A 21794-nucleotide genomic window follows, 5' to 3' on the forward strand; every position below is an offset into this window, starting at 1 on the left:
TAAGATATTGGGTAATTGGAGCTGAAGGGATACAGATTGTGCAACAGGACTGAATGTAAAAACTCAGAAATGGACAGCACAATATTACCTAACTGTAATACAATTATGTTAAAACACTGAATGAAGCTGCATATGAGAATGATAGAGGGAGGAGGGCTGGGGCATGAATGAAATCACAAAGAAAGATAGACGATAAAGATTGAGATGGTGTAATCTAGGAATGCCTAGAGTGTATAATGATAGTGACTAAATGTACAAATTTAAAAAATGCTTTTGCATGAGGAAGAACAAAAGAATGTCATTACTGCAGTGTGCTGAAAATTGATGGTACTTAATATTTTAAATATTCAACCAATGTGTGAGACTAAAGCAAAAAATGTTTCTTTGGTACAAATCTATACTTTGACTAGTGCATCTCCTAATATAACTTATGCAGATAGTTGATTGAACACCTTAAGTACATGGAACTTTGTATAGGACATGAGATTTTGTTGGTTTGTCCAGGTGATGCCCTGATGAATCCCAGAGTGATTTTATCAGTGAGTGGAAAAGTATTTGCAAAGTCCCCTTTGGGGAATGGTGAGAACGGGGGAAAACTCAACTTCCCCAAGTTGAATTCTTGATATTCTCACAAGGTGTGGACAACCAAAGCTATAGGCTGAGCCCCCAGTCTTGGGGTTTGTTCATATGAAACTTAACCCCACATGGGAAAGGTCAAGCCTACTTAAAATTAAGCCTAAGAGTCACCCCCAAGAGAACCTCTTTTGTTGCTCTGATGTGGCCTCTCTCCAGCCAACGCAGCAGGCAGACTCACCACCCTCCCCCTATCTACGTGGGACATGACTACCAGGGGTGTGGATCTTCCTGGCAGCGTGGGACAGAAATCCCAGAATGAGCTGAGATTCAGCATCAAAGGATTGAGAAAAACTCTAGAATGAGCTGACATCCAGCATCAAGGGATTGAGAAAACCTTCTCGACCAAAAGGGGGAAGAGTGAAATGAGACAAAGTGTCAATGGCTGAGATATTCCAAACAGAGTCGAGAGGTTACCTGGAGGTTATTCTTATGCATTAAGTAGATATCACCTTGTTGTTCAAGATGTAGCGGAGAGGCTGGAGGGAACTGCCTGAAAATGTAGAGATGTGTCCCAGTAGCCATGTTTCTTGATGATAATTGTATAATGATATAGCTTTCACAATGTGACTGTGTTATTGTGAAAACCTTGTGTCTGATGTTCCTTTTATCTACCTTGTCAACAGATGAGAGGAACATATGGAATAAAAATAAGTAATGGGGGAACAAATGTTCAAATAGATTTAGTTTGAAATGCTAGTGATCAATGAAAGGGATCAGTAAGGGGTATGGCTTGTAAAATTTTTTTTTTCTGTTTGTTATATTTTTCTGTTGTCTTTTTATTTCTGTTCTGGGAAATGATTATGATGATGAATATGCAACTATGTGATATTGTGAATTGCTGAGTGTATGTGTTGGGAATGTTTCTTGCAATTTCTTTTAATTAATAAAATTTAAAAAAGTAAGGTGTAATTCACATACCATAAAATTTACGATTTTAAAGTATATTTTGGTTTTTATTAGATTCACAAGGTTAGGCAACCATCACCAATATCTAATTCCAGAATATTTTCATCTTCCCAGATACTCTCCAGATAACTCCCAGATACCATCTATTTTTACATTTTACAACATTTGCCATATTATTCTATCTATCCAACAACCTATCAGTCCATCTGTCTGTTTGCTGTCTGTTTATCAATTCCTTATACTTCTCGAATACTTAATACTTACATGTACATTTCCTAAGAACAAAGATATTCATTTATGTATCCACTTTACACTGATATAAAGCTCACAGTCTGTATTCCAGTGTTTTTCATATATCCCAGTAATGCCCTTTTGAGCCTTCTCTCCTCCCTTATTAGAGCCTGTCCAGGATTATGTATCTCCTTATTAGATACTACCCAGGATCATGTATCTGGCTACTCTTATTATTATAATTTTTATTGTAGGAGCATCTACACAACATAAAATCTCCCATCTCAACCACTCCCAAGCATACCATTACTGGGATTAATCAAATTCAGTTTGTTTCAGTACCCTCACCACCTTCCAATACCAAAACTTTACCATCTCCCCAAATAGAAAACTTACACCCATTTTGCATTAACTGTCCATTCCCCCATCCAATCCCCCACCACTGGCAAACTGTACTCTAATTTCTGTCTCTAAGAGCTTGTATATTCTGCAATATTTTTTTGTAGTTACCATGGGGGCTTAAATTTAACATCCTAAGTCTGTAACAGTCTCATTTGTTTGATACCAACTTAAAAAACTTCAATAGTACAGACAACCTATGTTCCTAAAACCCTCTATCCCTCATCTTTATATATTTCTTGTCACATATTACATGTTAATATATTATGAACCCAAAACCACTGATTTCTCATCACATTCTATTAACTTGCCTTTTAGATACTGTAAGAAATAAACAGGGGAGTTTCAACCATACCAAACTTTAAAATCTGTTCTATAACTATTTGTTAAAGTGTACTTGGAGTCCTGAAATGCAGAGGGGCCAACCTTTCCAGAACATCAACTAGTTCATCCCCCATCCCATATTATTGACAGCCTCTTCCAACATGAAAAAGTCAGAATGGGACATAGCCCAAATACCCCTAAAGAGTGGGAGAAAGATCAAAGGGGATGGTGGAGTTATACAGAGAAGTTAGGATTTAGCGAATAATATGAGTGCTAAATCATTATACTGATATTTTTAGCCTCCAGTAGATTAGAGCAGTTAAAAATAAAAACCTAAAATAGTGGAATTTTAACCCATACCAAACTCTAAATACTCTTCTACAATTAATTATTGTGATGTACCTTGAAATGTATTGCTTTTACGTATATATGTTATTTAAAGAGAAGGAGGAGTATAACAGAGAAGATAGGATTTAACAAATGAGTGTGACTGCTGAATCATATTGATATTTCTGTTTGTCTCTAGTGTCTTGTAGCAGATGGAAGAAAAAATGAAAAATCATGGAACTGTAACCCATACCAAATTTAAAAATCTGTTCTATAACTATTTGTTAAAATGTACTTGGAAATTTATTGTTTTTATATATATGTTATATTTTACAATAAAAAATGATTTAAAAAAAAATTGAAGAGGAGGGAAAGCTACCTAACTCGTTCTACGAAGCCAACATCACTCTCATACCAAAGCCAGACAAAGATATTATAAAAAAAAAAACTACAGACCGATCTCTCTAATGAATATAGATGCAAAAATGCTCAACAAAATTCTAGGAAATCAAATCCAGCAACACATTAAAAGAATTATACAGCATGACCAAGTAGGATTCATCCCAGGTATGCAAGGATAGTTCAACATAAGAAAATCAATTAAAGTAGTACACCATATCAGCAAATCAAAGCAGAAAAACCACATGATCATCTCAATTGATGCAGAAAGGGCATTTGACAAAATTCAATATCCTTTCCTTTTGAAAACACATCAAAGGTTAGGAATAGAAGGGAACTTCCTCAACATGATAAAGGGAATATATGAAAAACACACAGCAAACATCATCCTCAATGGGGAAACACTGAAAACTTTCCCCCTAAGATCAGGAACAAGACAAGGATGTCCGCTATCACCTCTGTTATTCAACATTGTGTTGGAAGTTGTAGCCATAGCAATTAGACAAGAAAAAGAAATACAAGGCATCAAAATTGGAAAGGAAGAAGTAAAACTCTCACTGTTTGCAGATGAAATGATACTACATGTCGAAAACTCTGAAAAATCCACAGCAAAACTACTAGAGCTAATAAATGAGTACAGCAAAGTGGCAGGTTACAAGATCAACAGTCAAAAATCTGTAGTGTTTCTATACACTAGTAATGAACAATCTGAGGGAAAAATCAAGAAAACAATTCCATTTACAGTTGCAACCAAAAGAATAAAATATTTAGGAATAAATTTAACTAAAGAGACAAAAGACCTTTACAAAGAAAACGACAAGAAACTGTTAAAAGAAATCACAGAATACCTAAATAGATGGAAGGGCATACCATGTTCATGAATTGGAAGACTAAATATAGTTAAGATGTCAGTTCTACCTAAATTGATTTACAGATTCAATGCAATACGAATTAAAATCCCAAAAACTTACTTTTCAATAATAGAAAAACCAATAACCAAATTTATCTGGAAGGGCAGGGTGCCCCAAATAGCTAAAGGTATCCTGAGAAAAAAAAAAAAGAGAAAGGAAGTCAGAGGTCTCATGCTACCTGACTTTAGGGTGTATTACGAAGCTACAGTGGTCACAACAGCATGGTACTGGCATAAAGATAGATATACTGACCAATGAAATAGAATAGATGTTCAGATATAGACCCTCTCATCTATGGACAGTTGATCTTTGATAAGGCAGTCAAGCCAATTCATCTGAGACAGAACAGTCTCTTCAATAAATGGTGCCTAGAGAACTGGATATCCATATGCAAAAGAATGAAAGGATCCATATCTGACACCCTATTCAAAACTTAACTCAAAATGGATCAAAGACCTAAACATTAGATCTAAGACCATAAAACTGTTAGAAGAGAAGGTAGGGAAATATCTTATAAATCTTATACTAGGAGGCGGTTTCCTAGACCTTACACCCAAAGCAAGAGCATTGAATAAAGAAAGAAAGAAATGGGAACTCCTCAAAATTAAACACTTTTGTGCATCAAAGAACTTCATCAAGAAAGTAAAACAACAGCCTACACAATGGGAGACAATATTTGGAAACGATATATCAGATAAAGGTCTAGTATCCAGAATTTATAAAGAGATTGTTCAACTCAACAAAAAAAAGACAGACAACCCAATTACAAAATGGGCAACAGACTTGAACAAACACTTCTCAGAAGAGGAAATACAAATGGCCCTAAGGCACATGAAAAGATGCTCAACTTCCCTGGCTATTAGAGAAATGCAAATCAAAACCACAATGAGATGTTATCTCACACCCACCAGAATGGCCATTATCAATAAAACAGAAAATGACAAATGCTGGAGAGGATGTGGAGAAAGAGGCACACTTATCCACTGGAGATGGGAATGTAAAATGGTACAACTGCTTTGGAAGGCAGTTTGCTGGTTCCTTAGAAAACTAAGTATAGAATTGCCATATGACCCAGCAATACCATTGCTAGGTATCTACTCAGAGGACATGAGGGCAAGGACACAAACGGACATTTGCACACCAATATTTATAGCAGCATTATTTATAGTTCCAAAGAGATGGAAACAGCCAAAATGTCCATCAACAGATGAGTGGCCAAACAAACTGTGGTATATACATATGATGAATATTATGCAGCTGTAAGACAGAATAAAGTTATGAAGTATGTAACAACATGGATGGACCTTAAAGACATTATGCTGAGTGAGATTAGCCAGAAACAAAAGGACAAATACTGTATGGTCTCATGGATATGAACTGACATTAGTGAATAAACTTGGAGAATTTCACTGGTAACAGAGATCATCAGGAGATAGAAATAGGGTAAGATATTGGGTAATTGGAGCTGAAGGGATACAGATTGTGTAACAGGACTGAATGTAAAAACTCAGAAATGGATAGCACAATACTGCCTAACTGTAATACAATTCTGTTAAAACACTGTATGAAGCTGAATGTGAGAATGATAGAGGGAGGAGGGCTGAGGGCACAAATGAAATCAGAAAGAAAGATAGACAGTAAAGACTGAGCAGGTATAATCTAGGAATGCCTAGAGTATATAATGATAGTGACTAAATGTAGAAATTTTAAAAATGTTTTTGCATGAGGAAGAACAAAGGAATGTCATTACTGCAGGATGCTGAAAATAGATGGTAATTAATATTTTAAAATTTTAACTTACATGTGAGACTAAAGCAAAAAATGTTTATTTGGTATAAAATTTATATTTTGACTAGTGCCTTTCCTAATATTAACTTATGTAGACAGCTTAATTGAACACCATAAGTACATAGAACCTTGAGTAGGGCATGAGGTTTTGTTGGTTTGTCCAGAGTGATTTGAACAGTGAATAAAAAAGTATTCGCTAAGTCCCCTTCAGGAAATAGTGAGAAAGAGGGAAAATTCAACTTCTCCAAGTTGAGTTCTTGATATTCTCACAAGCAGTGCAGACAACCAAAGCTATAGGCTGAGCCCCCAATCATGGGGTTTGTTCATATGAAACTTAACCCCACAAAGGATAGGTCAGGCCTACTTAAAATTAGGCCTAAGAGTCACCCCCAAGAGAACCTCTTTTGTTGCTCACATGTGGCCTCTCTCTCCAGCCAATATAACAACCCCTATCTACATGGGACATGACTCCCAGGGGTGTGGACCTTCCTGGCAATGTGGGACAGAAATCCTAGAATGAGCTGAGACTCATTCTAGGGATTGAGAAAACCATAGAATGAGCTGAGACTCAGCATCAAGGGATTGAGAAAACCTTCTTGACCAAAAGAGGGAAGAGAGAGATGAGACAAAATGAAGTGTCAATGGCTGAGAGATTCCAGAGTCGAGAGGTTATCCTGGAGGTTACTCTTACGCATTAAATAGATAACACCTTGTTAGTCAAGATGTAATGGAGAGGCTGGAGGGAACTGCCTGAAAATGTAGAGCTGTGTTCCAGTAGCCATGTTTCTTGAAGATGATTGTATAATGATATAGCTTTCACAATGTGACAGTGTGATTGTGAAAACCTTGTGGCTGATGCTCCTTTTATCTACCTTATCAACAGACAAGTAAAACATATGGAATAAAGATGAATAATAGGGGGAACAAATGTTAAAATAAATTTAGATTGAAGTGCTAGTAGTCAGTGAAACAGAGGGGTAAAAGGTATGGTATGTATGAATTTTTTTCTGTTTTCATTTCCTTTTTCTAAATAGATGCAAATGTTTCAAGAAGTGATCATGATGATGACTATGCAACTATGCGATGATATTGTGAATTACTGATTATATATGCAGAACAAAATGATCAAAAGTTAATGTTTGCATTTCTTTGTATTTTTTTTTAATTAAAAAAATTAAAAAAAAAAAGATCCTGAAAGAGAAAGATTTCCAGCCAAGAATTCTGTACCCAGCCAAACTGTCCTTCAAAAGTGAGGGAGAGATTCAAGTTTTCACAGACAAAGAAGTCCTGAACGAATTTGTCAACGAGAGACTGGCCCTTCAAGAAATACTAAAAGGAGTTCTGCCCGTTGAAAAAAAAATGACAGGAGAGGGAGGTCTGGAGGAGGGCACAGAATTGAAGAGTAAAAACTAAGGGTAATTTAAAGAATATAAAGAGAAAGAGGGAAAAGAATATATAGATCTGACATAAAATTAGAAAGATAAGATGATGGAACCAAGAAATGCCTTTTCAGTATTAACTTTGAATGTTAAGGTACTAAACTTACCAATTAAAAGATGCAGATTGGCAGAATGGATTACAAAACCTAATCCAGCTATGTGCTGCTTACAAAAGAGTCATCTTAGACACAAGGATGGAAATAGATTGAAAGTGAAAGGATGGAAAAAGATTTTCCACACAACTTGTAACCAGAAGAAAGCAGGAGTAGGTATACCAAATTGGACAAAATAGTCTTTAAATGTAAAGACATCATAAGAGACAAAGAAGGATACTATATACTAATTAAAGAGTCAATTCACCAGAAGATATAACAATCATAAATATTTATGCTCCCAATCAAGGTGCACCGAAGTAAACGAGACAGACGTTGGCAAAACTGAAGGGAGTGATATATGTTTCAACAATAATAGCAGGACACTTCAATACACCACTCTCCTCTATAGATAGAACAGCCAGACAGTAGATCAACAAGGAAATAGAGAAGTTAAGTAACTTGATAAAATACAAGGAAACATTCTCCAGGATAGATCATATGTGGGGGGCACAAAATAGGTCGTTATAAATTTTAAAAAATTGAAATCTATTCAGAGCACTTTCTCTGATTACAACGGGATCAAACTGGATCTCAATACCACCAAAGACTGAGAACATTCACAAATATATGGAGATTAAGTGACACACTCTTAAACAAACAGTGGGTAAAAGAAGAAATTGCTAGAGAAATCAGTAGCTATCTCAACATGAATGAAAATGAGAATACAACTTATCAGAACTTATGGGATGTGGCAAAGGCTGTGCTGAGAAGGAAATTTATTGCCCTAAATGCCTATATTAAACAAACAAACAAACAATAAAAGAGCAAAAATCAAGGACTTAACAGCATGCCTGGAAGAACTTGAGAAAGAACAGCAAACTAACCCCAAAGCTAATAGGAGAAATGAAATAACAAAGATTAAAGCAGAGATAAATGAATGGGAGAACAAAAGAACAATAGAAAGAATCAGTAAAACCAAAAGTTGGTTCTTTGAAAAAAATCAATAAAATTGATGGGCCATTAGCAAGACTGACAAAGAAAAAAGAGAGAGGATGCAAATAAACAATCAGAAATGAGAAAGGGTCTGTTACCCAAGACCCTGAAGAAATAAATCATAAGAGGATACTATGAACAAGTATATGCCAACAAACTAGACAACTTAGATGAAATGGACAAATTCCTGGAGACACACAGACAAGCTAAACTGACTCAGGAAGAAAGAGAAGATCTCAACAAACCAATCACAAGTAAAGAAATTCAATCAGTCATCAAAAATCGTCCTACTAAGTAAAGCCCAGGCCCAGATGGCTTCACAGGGGAATTTTATCAAACATTCCAGAAAGAACTGACAATAATCCTGCTGAAACTGTTTCAAGAAATTGAGGAAAAAGGAACTCTACCTAACTCATTTTATAAAGCTAATGTCATTTTATTACCAAAACCGGGTAAAGATGCTATAAGAAAGGAAAATATAGGCCAGTCTCCCTAATGAGCATAGATGCAGAAATTCTCAGTAAAATATTAGCAAATCAAATCCAACAGCATGTTAAAAGAATTATACACCATGGCCAAGTGAGGTTTACACCCAGAATGCAAGGATGGTACAACACAAGAAAATCAATGTCATACAGCCCATTAACAAATCAAAAGGGAAAAATCACATGATCATCTTGACTGATGCTGAAAAAGCATTCGACAAAATTCAGCATCCTTTTCTGATAAAAAGATTCCAATAGATAGGAATCAAAGGTAACTACCTCGATATGATAAAGGGAATATATGAAAAACTGATAGCCAACATCATACTCAATGGAGAGAGACTGAAAGCTTTCCCTCTAAGATCAGGTACAAGACAAAGATGCCCACTGTCACCACTATTATTCAACATTCTGCTAGAACTTCTAGCTAGAGCAATCAGGAAGGACAAAGAAATAAAAGGTATCCAAATTGGAAAAGAAGAAGTAAAATTCTCATAATTTCCAGATGATATGATACTATACTTGGAAGATCCTGAGAAATCTACAGCAAAGTTACTTGAGCTAATAAATAAATTCAGCAAAGTGGCGGGATATAAAATTAATGTGCAAAAATCGGTAATATTTCTATATACAAGCAATGAGCTAGCTGAGGAGTTGGTTAAGAAAAAATTCCATTCAAAATAGCAAATAAAAGAAAGGTACTTAGGAATGAACCTAACTAGGGATGTAAAGGACTTCTACACAGAAGTACATAACATTGCTAAAAGAAATCAAAGGAGATCTAAATAGGTGGAAAGACATTCCCTGCTCATGGATAGGAAGGCCAAATATAGTTAAGATGTCAGTTCTCCCCAAATTGATCTACAGATTCAACACAGTACCAATAAAAATTCCAGCAACCTACTTTGAAGATTTGGAAAAGCTGACTACCAAATTCATCTGGAAGGGAAGGAGACCCCAAATAGCTAAAAGCATGTTAAAAAAGAATGAAGTGGGAGGATTAACACTCCCTGACTTTAAAACCTATTATAAAGTCACATTGGCCAGGTCAGCATGGTACTGCACAAAGATAGAAGCATTGTCTAGTGGAATCGAATTGAGAGTGTAGAAATAGACCACCAAATCTATGGTCAACTGATTTTTGACAAGATCCCCAAATCCAGTGAACTGGGACAAAATAGTCTTGTCAATAATTGAGCATTGAAGAACTGGATATCAATAGCCAAACGAATGAAAGAGGACCCCTGTCTTACACCCCACACAAAAATGAACTCAAAGTAGATCAAACACCTAAACATAACAACTAGCACCATAAAGCTTCTAGAAGAAAATGTAGGGAAACATCTTCAAGATCTAGTAATAGGAGGTAGTTTCCTAAACTTTACACCCAAAGCACAAGCAACAAAAGAAAAAATAAATGGAAACTCCTCAAAATCAAATGCTTCTGTACTTCAAAATATTTTGTCAAAAATTGTGAAAAGGCAGCCAACTCAATGGGAGAAAATATTTGGAAATCACATATTGGACAAAGTTTGATTTCCTGTATATACAAAGAAATCATACAACTCAACAACAAAAGAACAAACAACCCAATTATAAAATGGGCTAAAGATCTGCATCGGCGTTTTTCTGAAGAGCAAATATACATGGCTGAAAAGCACAAGAAGAAATGCTTATTTTTCTCTAGCTACAAGGGAATTGCAGATCAAAACTACAATGAGATACCACCTCATGCCTATAAGAATGGCTGCTATTCAACAAGAGGAAACTACAAATGTTGGACAGGGTGTAGAGAAACGGGGACATCTATGCACTGCTGGTGGGAATGTATAATTGTACACCTGCTATAGAAGACAGTTTGCGGTTCCTTAGGAAACTAAAAATCGAGTTGCCCTGTGACCTGGCAATAGCACTCACTACTCGGTATATACCCAGAAGAGCTGAAAGCAATAACACAAACATTTGTACATCGATGTCCATAGCAGCATTATTCATAATTGCCAAAAAATGGAAATAATCCAAGTGCCCATCAACAGACGAGTGGATCAACAAAATATGGTATATTATGGAATATTATGCAGCGGTAAAACAAAATGACATCCTGAACCACATGACAAGATGAATGAGCCTTGAGGACATAATGCTGAGTAACCCAGCCACAAAAAAGGATAGATACTGTGTGACTCCACTTTTATGACCATGTCAAAGGTAAGATTCTAGGCTTATAATACAGAATATAGTGGACTTAGAGATACATAGATATTAGAGATGGGTGAATGGTTTGCTAATGAGATTGAACTCAAATGTAAGGGAAAAGGTAGAAGTGAAGGTAGTTCACTTGTGGGTCTATAAGCAATATTACCATATTGAAGGTGAACATGATTGTAAGGGTTTATATAGACCTATGTGTCCCACTGACTAACATTATAAATATAAATAAGTTTTTTCATGGAGAAAAAATTTGAAGGGGAAAAAAACACATGACCCAGATCAGTTGTCACAGAAAAAGATTTGGTAAAAACAATTTGAAAGATAGGAATAGTAGGAAACTTCCTCAACTTTATAAAGTGCATATGTGAAAACCCCATAGCTATCATTGTACTCAGTGATGAAGACAAAGATCGGGAACAAAACAAGGATGCCCATTGTCACCACTATTACTCAACATTGCATTAGAAGTCCTAGCTAAAGCAATTAGAAGAAGTAAAACTTTCACTATTTGCAGACGATATGGTCCTTTATTTAGAAAGTCCTGAGAATCTGCAACAAAGCTACTAGAGCTAATAAACAAGTCTAGCAAAGTGGTGGGATACCAGATAAACACAGAAAAATCAATAGCGTTTTTATATACTAATAATGAACACTCAGGAAGAAATCAAGAAAATTCCATTTACAGTAGCAACTAGAAGAATCAAACATCTAGGACAAATTTAACCAACAATGTAAAAGACCTATATTCAGAAACTACAAAATATTACTAAAAAAAATTCAAGAAGATCAAGTGAAAGGACATTCCATGTTCATGGGTTGGACAATTAATATAGCGAAGATGTCAGTTCTACCCAAATTGATTTTTCAGATTCAATACAATCCCAATCAAAATTCTAATGGCCTACTTTGAAGAAATGGGAAAGCCAATCTTCAAATTTATTTGGAAGGGCAGGGGCCTCAAATACCCAAAAACATTTTGAAAAATAAGAATGAAGGTAGAGGGCTCACACTTCCCATCTTTAAAGCATATTATAAAGCTCCAGTAGTCAAAATAGCATAGTGTTATAAAGATAGACATATTGATCAGTGGAATCAAATTGAGGGTTCAGAAATAGACCTGCACATTTATGGTCAATTGATTTTTGACAAGGCTGCCAAGTCCACTCAACTGGGACAGGACGGTGTCTTCAAGAAATGGTGCTGGGAGAACTGGATATCCAGAACCCAAATTAACTCACACCTTATACAAAAATTAACTCAAATTGGACCAAATACCTAACCATATAACTCCTAGAAGAGAGTGTAGGAAAGTATTTTCAAGATCTTATGTATGTGGTGGTTTCTTAGACCTGACACACAAGGCAAAACTATGAAAGAATGAATGGATAAATGGGACATCCTCAAAACTGAATAATTTTGTGCATTAAATGACTTTTCAAAAGGTGAAATTCAATGGGAGAAAATATTTGGAAACTTTACTAATATGATAAGTGTTTAATATCCAGGATATATAAAGAGGTCCTACAACTGAACGATAAAAAGACAACCCAGCTAAAAAAAAATACACAAAAGACTTGAATAGACATTTTTACAAATTGGAAATACAAATAGCTAAAAAGCACATGAAAATATGTTTGACATCACTAGCTATCAGGGAAATGTAAACTAAAACCACAATGAGATATCATTTCTTACCTGTTAGAATGGCTGCTATTAAACAGAAAACTACCAGTGTTGGAGAGGATGTGGAGAAATAGGAACACTTATTCACCACTCATGGGAATGTAAAATGGTACAGCCACCATGGACGATGGTTTGATGGTTCCTTAGTGTGTTAGTTTACTAGCTGCCAGAATGCAATACATCAGACCTGGAATGGCTTTTACAAAAGTGGAATTTAGTAGGTTATAAGTTTACAGTTCTAAGGAAGTGAGTGTCCAAATTAAGGTAAAAATAAGAGGTTACCTTCACTTCAGAAAGGCTGATGGGTCAGGAACACCTCTGTTAGCTGGGAGTTACATGACTGGCATCTGCTGGTCCTTTCCTCCTGGGCTCCATTGATTTCAGCCTCTGTTCCTGTGGAGGTTCCTCCCTCTATTTGTCCAGGGCTGGCTTTCATCTCTTGGCTTCTCTTGGCTCTCTCCAGGTTCTGGCTTGCTTAACATCTCATGGTGATATCTGCTGGGCTCCAAGCATCTCCAAACATCTGTGTCTCTTTTCTCTACGTGTTGGCATCTGTGTCAGCTCTGCTCTGAAGTTTCTGATGGTTTTTTTCTTTCTGAGGCTTCTGTCATTTCTGACTCACTCCAAAATGTTCCCCCTTTTAAAGGATTCCAGTAAGCTAATCAAGACCTACCTGGAATGGGTGGAGTCACATCTCCATCTAATCAAAGGCCACACCCACAAGTGGGTGTACCACATCTCTGTGGGATTGATCTAATCAAGCTTCCAACCTACAGAACTGAATATGAATCAAAAGAAACAGTTGCTCCCACAAGACTGGATCAGGATTAAAACATGGCTTTTATGGGGTACATAATTTTCAAACTAGCACACTCAGGAAGCTTAAGTATAGAACTGCCATATGACCTGGCAATCCTGCTACTAGCTATATACTCAGAAGAACTGAAAGCAAGGATGCAAACAGACATTTGCACAGCAATGTTCACAGTGGTATTATTCATAATTGCCCAAAGATGGAAGTAACCCAAGTGTCCCTCAACCCACAAATGGTTGATACCACCAAAATGTATACATACAACATACACTGGAATATTATTCAGCAGTAAGGAAAGAAGTCCTGAAGCGTGCAACAACTTGGATGAACCTTGAAAACATTATGTTGAGTGAAATATGTCGGACACAAAAGGACAAACATTCTGTGATCTTCCTAATATGAGCTAATTATAATAAGTAAACTTATAGAGTTAAAATCTAGAATATAGGTTATCAGGAGATAGAATGATAGTATAAAATGGAGAGTGGATGCTTGATGTGCACAGTATTTTTAACCAGGTTGAATTTAAATGTTAGGAAATGGACAGAGTGATGGCAGCACATTATGGTGAGTATAATTAACAGCACTGAATTAAGAGTGTGACTGTGGTTTGAAGTGGAAGTTTAGAGTTGTGTATGTCACTAGAAGGAAAGATAGAGGATAAAACATGGGACTGTATAATAGTGAGTTCTGTGGTGGATAATGACATTGATTAGTAGTTTAAATATAAAAGTGTCCTTTCATGAACTTGAACAAAAATACATCACTATTTCAAGGAGTTAGGAATAGAGTGTATGTAGGGGAAAGTGCACTTATTGCAAACCATGGACCATAGTTAACAATAATATTTTGATATTCTTTCATCCACAGTAACAAATATAGAACACTAATAATAGCGGGGGAAAGGGGTAGGGAATTTTTTTTTTTTTGAGTAATGAAAATGTCCTAAAATTGATTGCAGTGATAAAAGTACAACTATGTGACAATACTGTGAACCATTGATTATGTACTTTGAATATATATCAGTAAAACTGCTTTTTTTTTTAAGAAAAGAATGCTACATCCAGCAAAATTATCCCTCAATAAATGAAGGAGAAATTAAAATACTTTGTCACTCGCAGACCTGCCCTACAACAAGTACTAGTAAAAGGACACTAGATTCAAAGACATAAGATGGTTGAAAATAAAGGGATGGGAACAAAATACACCATGTAAACAAACCAAAAGAGAACTGGAGTGGCTCTACTAATATCAGGCCAGATGAACTTTAAGACAGAAACTGTTATTAGAGACAAAGAAAGATGTTGTATAATGATAAAAGTATCCGTCCATCTAGAAGATATAACAACTATAAACATATATGCACCTAACAAGAGAACACCAAAATATATGAAGCAAAAATGGAGAAAATTAATAGGACAAATAGTTGACAATAATAGCTGGAGTCTTCAACACCTTATATCAATAACGGGTAGACCTAAGCAGATCAACAAGAAAACGTAAGTTTTGAGCTACACTATTAGCCAGTTAGAACAGGCATCTAAAGAACACACCACCCAACAACAGGAATGCATATCCCTAAGTCATAGAGAACATTCTCTAGGATAGATGTTTTGTTAGGTCATAAAACAAGTCTCCATAAATGTAAAAGGACTGAAATCATACAAGTATGATTTCCAACCACAATGGAGTGAAACTACAAATCACCAACAGAGGGAATCAGGGAATTCACATATGGGAAATAAAACACATTCCTGAATAGCCAATGTGTCAAAGAAGTAGTCATGAAATAAATTAGAATATACCTTGAGATGAATAAAAATTTAAAAAACAGCATATCAAAACATCATTATGGGATGCAGTCACATCCATACCCAGAGGGAACTTTATAGTTGTAAATGCTTGTATTAAAAAAGATCTCAAATAGATAACCTATCTGTATGCTTTAAAGAACTAGTAAAAGAAGAGGAAATTAAACCAAAGCTAGAAGAATGAAGAAAATAATGAAGATTAGAGTGGAAATAAAAGAAAGAGACTAGAAAATCATTAGAGAAAAATTAATGAAACAAGCTTTTGGGGTCTTTAAAAAGATCAGCAAAATTGCTAAATCTTTAGCTAGATGGACAAAGAAAAGAGAAAAGATGCAAATTACTGAAATCAGTAATTAGGAGAACAGTTTGGCATCCTGGGTTACATAGAGCTACCATATGATCTGGCAGTTCCACTCTTACATGTATACCCCAAAAAACTGAAAGCAGATACTCAGACACTTGGACACCAATTTTTGGAGCAGTATTATTCACAATAGCCAAACAATGTAAACAGCCCAAATGAACATTGATGGATGAAAGGATATACAAAATGTGCTGTATCCAAATAGGGGGCAACTATTCAGCAATAAAAAGAATGAAATTGTCATACATGCTGCAACATGGATGGATTTTGAGAACACCATGCTCAGTGGAATAAGGTAGGCACAAAAAAGACAAATTCTGAATGATCTCATATAAAATAGAGACAGAAAAATCAGACAATATGAGGGATGGATTAAGAGGAAAAGGGGAGTTACTGTTGAAAGAATAATGAGTTTCTATTTCCTTCCTTCTTTTTTTCCTTTTTTTTTCCTTCTTATTTATTTTTCAGACTGAGGAATAAGAGAACTTGATTTCTAGAGTCATCACAAAAAATTACAAAGCAATACAAGGAAAGAGGAATGCATGTTCCAGTGACAGGAAAAAAAAGAGTTCAACAGAAACTATTCTGGAGGAAGCTTAGTCTCTAGAATTACTATTGTAAATCAACACTCTCAAACAGAATTAATGAACTAAAGGAAAACAAGGGCAGAGAACTAAAGCAAATCAAGAAAACAACATATAAACAAAATAATTTTAATGATATAAAATTACAAAAAACAAATGGAGATTATAGAGATGAAAAGTACAACAACTAAAATGAAAGGTTGAATAGAGGGGTTCAGTAGCAGATTAGAGGAAGCAGAAAACAGGATCAGTGAATTAGAAGATAAGACAATTTAAATTGTTCAGTCTGAGTAACAGAAAGAAATAAGAACAAAAAAATTGAACAGAGCCTGAGGAACCTGTGGGACACCATCCAGCAATGCCAATAAAAACATCATTGGAATCCCAGCAGGCAACGAGATAATGGGACAGGAAAATTACTTGAAGACATAATGGCTGAAAGCTTCCCAAATCTGATGAAGGATGAAAGTACAAATCCAAAAGCTATTGAACAGCTAGCAAGATGACCTCACGTAGATCTATACCGAGACATTATAATCATACTGTCCAAAGACAGAACTTGAAAACAGAAAGAGAGGAATGACGCATCATATTCCAGGATTCTTAATAACACTAACATCTGATTTCTCATGAGAAACCATGATAGCCAGAAGGCAGTGAGAAAAATATTTACAGTGCTGAAACAAAAAACTTGTTATCCAAGAATAGTGTATCTGGCAAAACTGACCTTCAGAAATGAGGAAGTAATTAAGATATTTCTGGGTAAATAAAAGCTGAGGGTGTTCATTACCACCAACCCTGTCTTACAGAAAATGCTAAAGGGAGCTAAAAGGAAAGGTTGCTAGACAGTAACTTGAAATTATATGAATAAAGAAAACTTCTTGTATAAGTAGCTCTGTAGGTAAACATAATTGCCAGTATTACTGTACTTTTCATTTGTAATGCTATCTTTATTTCTTATGTATATGACTTCAAAAGCAAATGCATAAAAACAATCACAAACCTTTGTTACTGGGCACAGTGTATAAAGATATAATTCATAAGAACAATGTAAAGATGAGGGATATAGGGACAGAGTATGTGTAAGTTATTAAAGAGATGTTGGTAGCAATACTAATTAAATTGTAATAGATTTAGGATATTAAATGTAATCCCCATGGTAACCACAAAAACTACACAAATGGAAATTAGAAGTGATTCAGAATGGCGCATTATAAAAGATTAAGGGGGAAAAAAGGCAGTAATGGAAGAAAGGATGGATGAAAAACGGTATAAGGTGTAGAAAAAACAATTAGCAAATGGCAAAGGTCTTGCCTTATCAGTAATTAACTTAAATGTAAATGGGAAACACTGTTAAATGAAAAGGCAGAGATTGGCAGAATGGATAAAGAAGCATGATGCAACACTCTGCCTTTTACAAGAGACTCATCTTAGATCCAAGCAGGTTGAAAGTGAAAGGATGGAATACATATTTCATATAAACATATAATTCATATAATTAAATGAGAACTGGGCTGGCTCTGCTACAAGATACAAAGAAAGATTATATATCAATAAAAGGGTCAAAATTCAACAAGAAATTATAAACACGCATCTAACAATGCTATCAAATATAAAAATATATGAAGCAAATATCAACAGAATTTCAAGGGTGAATACACAGCTTTACAGTAATAGTGGGACATTTCAATAACCACTCTGAATACTGACTAGAACATCTAAACAGAAGATCAGCAAGGAAACATAGGACCTGAACAACAGTATAAACCAAGTAGGTCTGAAGACATACATAGAATACTTCACCCAACTAAAGCAGAATATTCATTTCTTTCAAATGCACTTGATCATTCTCCAGGATAGGCCATATGTCAGGGCACAAGAGAAGTCTCAATACATTTAAAAATAGTGGAACCGCAAAAAGGAACTTCTCCAAACATGATAGAATGAAGCTAGAGATCAATTACAGAAGGAAAACTGGAAAAATGACAAATATATTGAAATTAAATAGCACACTCTCAACCAATATTGAGGTTAAAGAAAAAAAGTACAAGGCTAATTAGATTGTACTTAGAGACCAATGACAACAAAAACACAATATACCAAAACTTAGAGGGAAATGTATAGTTATGCAGGTCTATATTTAAAAAGAAGGATCAAATTAACAATCAGATTTACATCTTGAGGAACTAGAAAAAGAAGAGGAAAGTAAGCCCAAAGTTAGCAGAAGGAAGGAAATAGAGATAAATGAAATAGATAAAAGTTGGTTCTTTGTAGAAAAAATAAATAAAATTGACAAGCCTTTAGCCAGATTGACAGAAAAAAAGAGAAAAGCCATATTTCAAATAACTGAACAAGAAATGAAAATGATGAAATCATTACCAACCCTATAGAAATAAAAATAAGTATTTAAAAGAATATTATGAACAATTGTACACCATCAAATTAGATAATCTAGAAGAAATGGAAAATTCCTAGTAATACCAAATTACCTAATTTAACTCAAGAAGAAATAGTAAACCTCAATGAAATTATAAGTACAGAGATTGAATGAATAATAAAAAAACTTCCAACAAAGAAAAGCCCAGCAACAAATGGCTTCACTGGTGAATTCTACCAAATATTTAAAGAATTAACATGAATCCCCCCTCTCATACATTTTCAGAGAATTCAGGAGGGAATACTTCCTAATTCTTTCTATGAGGACAGCATTACTTTGATACTTAAGTCTGATATAAACATTACAAGAAAAGAAAATTACCAATTTGCTTTATGCATCTGGATGCAAAAATTCTTAACAAAATTTCCCAAAAACAAACTAACAAGCAAACAAACAAAAAAAATTTCAACAAATGGTGCTAACGGGATACTCACATGGAAAAAGTGAAATGTGACCCCGTCATACAACATACACACACACACAAAAAGAATCTTAACAAAATACTAGTTACCAACTCTGATAGCATATTTAAAAAGATTATTCATCATGACCAAGAGAGATTTATCCCAGGAATGCAGAGGTGGTTCAACATATGAAGTACACCATAAAAGTAGAAAGGAAAAAATCATGACTAACTTGATAAGACACAGGAAAGGCATATGATAAAATCCAGCACCTTTCCTTGAAAATAAAAAAAAAAGAAGGAAAACTAGGAATAGAAGGGAACTTCCTCAGCATGATCAAGGCCATTTATGAAAACCCACAGCTAACATCTTGCTAAATGGTAAAAGGCTTAAAACCTTCCCTTTAAGGTAAGGAGGCTCACTTTTCACCAGTACTACCCTATATTGTGCTAGACATTCTGGATAGAGCAGTTAGGCAAAAAAAGAAATGAAGTATCCAAGTTGGGAAGGAAAAAAATAAAACTATTTGCAGATGACATGATCTCTTATATATTAAAAATCCAAAGAAACCTACAAGGAAACTACCAGAGCTAATAAACAAGCTCAGCAAAGTGGCAGGATACAAGATTAACACACAGAAATTAGTTGTGTGTGTATACACTAGCAATGAACAATCCAGAGAGGAAATTAATATAACAATTCAGTTTATAAATAACATCTAAAAGAATAAAATATCGAAGAACAAATCTATCCAAAGATATGAAAGACTTCAACATTGAAAACTACAAACACTGCTGAAAGAAATTAAAGACTTAAAAAATGGCAGGACATCCATGTTCATGAATTGGAAAACTTAATATTGTAAAGATGTCAGTATTACCCAAAACATTCTATAAATTCAGTGCAATACCTATACAAATTCCAGCAGCCTTTCTTTCCTTTTTTTTTTCAAAAATGGAAAAACATATCCTCAAACTCACATGGAACCATGAATAGCCAAAACAGTTTTGCAGAGAACAAAGTTGAAGATCTTAAACTTCCCAATTTCAAATTGTACTGCAAAGGTACAGTAATTAAAATAGTGTGAGACTGCTATAAAGATAGACATATAGACCACTGGAACAGAACTGAAAGTCCAGAAACAGACCCACAATTTATGGACAGTAGATCTTCAACAAGGGTGCTAAATACACGCAGTGGGGAGAGAAGAGTCTCCTGAACAAATGGTTTTTAGAAAACTGGATATCCACATGCAAAAAAACAAAAACCCCTAACTGATACCACATACAAAACTCAAAATCGGTTGAGGGCCTATATATAAGGGCTAAAATTATAAAATTCGTAGAAGATAAAATAGTGACAAATCTTCATCACTTGGGACTTGACAATGGATTCTTAGTTGTGACACCAAGAATATGAGCAATGAAAGAAATAAATTTGACTTCATCAAAATTTTTAAAACTTTTGTGCATCAAAGGACATTATCAAGAACATGAAAGACAGCCGACAAAATGGGAGAAAGTAACTGCAAACCATATATGTGGTAAGGGTTTAATATCCAGACTATATAAAGAACTTTTGCCGCACAACAGCAAAATGACAAATACCTTGCTTAAAAAATGGCCAAGGGATTGAATAGATATTTTTCCAAAGAAAGTATATAAATGGCCAATAAGCACATGAAAAGATGCTCAACAGCAATAGTCATTAGGGAAATTCAAATCAAAACCACAGTGAGATACTGCTTCATACCACAAGGATGGCTATTATTAAAAAATGGAAAATACCAAGTGTTGGAGCAAATGCTGAGAAATTGAACTCTAGTGCTTAGTTGATGGGAATGTAAAATGGTGCAGCCACTGTGGAAAGCAACATAGTGGTTCTTCAGCAAGGTACATGTAGAATTACAATTAAATATAGAAATATAAAGAATTCAACTCCTTGGTTTATATCCAGAGAATGAAAACACATATTCACACAAAAACTTGTAGACAAATGTTCAGAGCAGCATTATTCACAGTGATCCTCAAGTGGAAACAACCCAATGCCACCCACTTCTGAATGGCGTAAAGAAATATATCATATATCCACAGCACAGAATATTATTTGGCCACAAAAAAGATGGAAATACTGATTCGTGCTATCACATGGATGAACCTTGAAAATATCAGGCTAAATGAAAGAAGCCAGACATGAATGATTACATATTGTACAATTCCTTTTTCATGAACTATCCAGAACAGCCAACTCTATAGAGGCAGAAAAATGAATCATTTCCAGAGGCCGGGGGAAGAGGGGCAAAGGAACTGACTGATTCATGGGTACAGGGTTCCTTTCTGTGGCAATGAAAATATCTGGAATTAGATAGTGATGATGGTTGTACAATCTTGTTAAATAGACAACTATATTTAAATATTATATACTTAAAATCATTGAATTGTACAATTAAAAAAAAAAAAAGCAGACGGGCCACGGTGACTCAGCAGGCAGAGTTCTCACCTGCCATGCTGGAGACCCGGGATCAATTCCTAGTGCCTGCCCATGCAAAAAAAG

At 35.1% G+C, this 21794-nt stretch overlaps 1 protein-coding gene across 4 annotated transcripts in view; it reads left to right on the plus strand.

Annotated features, from left to right (window-relative positions):
• Positions 1 to 21794, plus strand: part of ANKS3 (ankyrin repeat and sterile alpha motif domain containing 3) — a 99307-nt gene that overhangs the window by 71550 nt on the left and 5963 nt on the right. The window lies entirely within an intron of this gene.

The sequence above is a fragment of the Tamandua tetradactyla genome, chromosome 23 (genome assembly GCF_023851605.1).
Source record: "Tamandua tetradactyla isolate mTamTet1 chromosome 23, mTamTet1.pri, whole genome shotgun sequence".
NCBI lineage: Eukaryota > Metazoa > Chordata > Mammalia > Pilosa > Myrmecophagidae > Tamandua > Tamandua tetradactyla.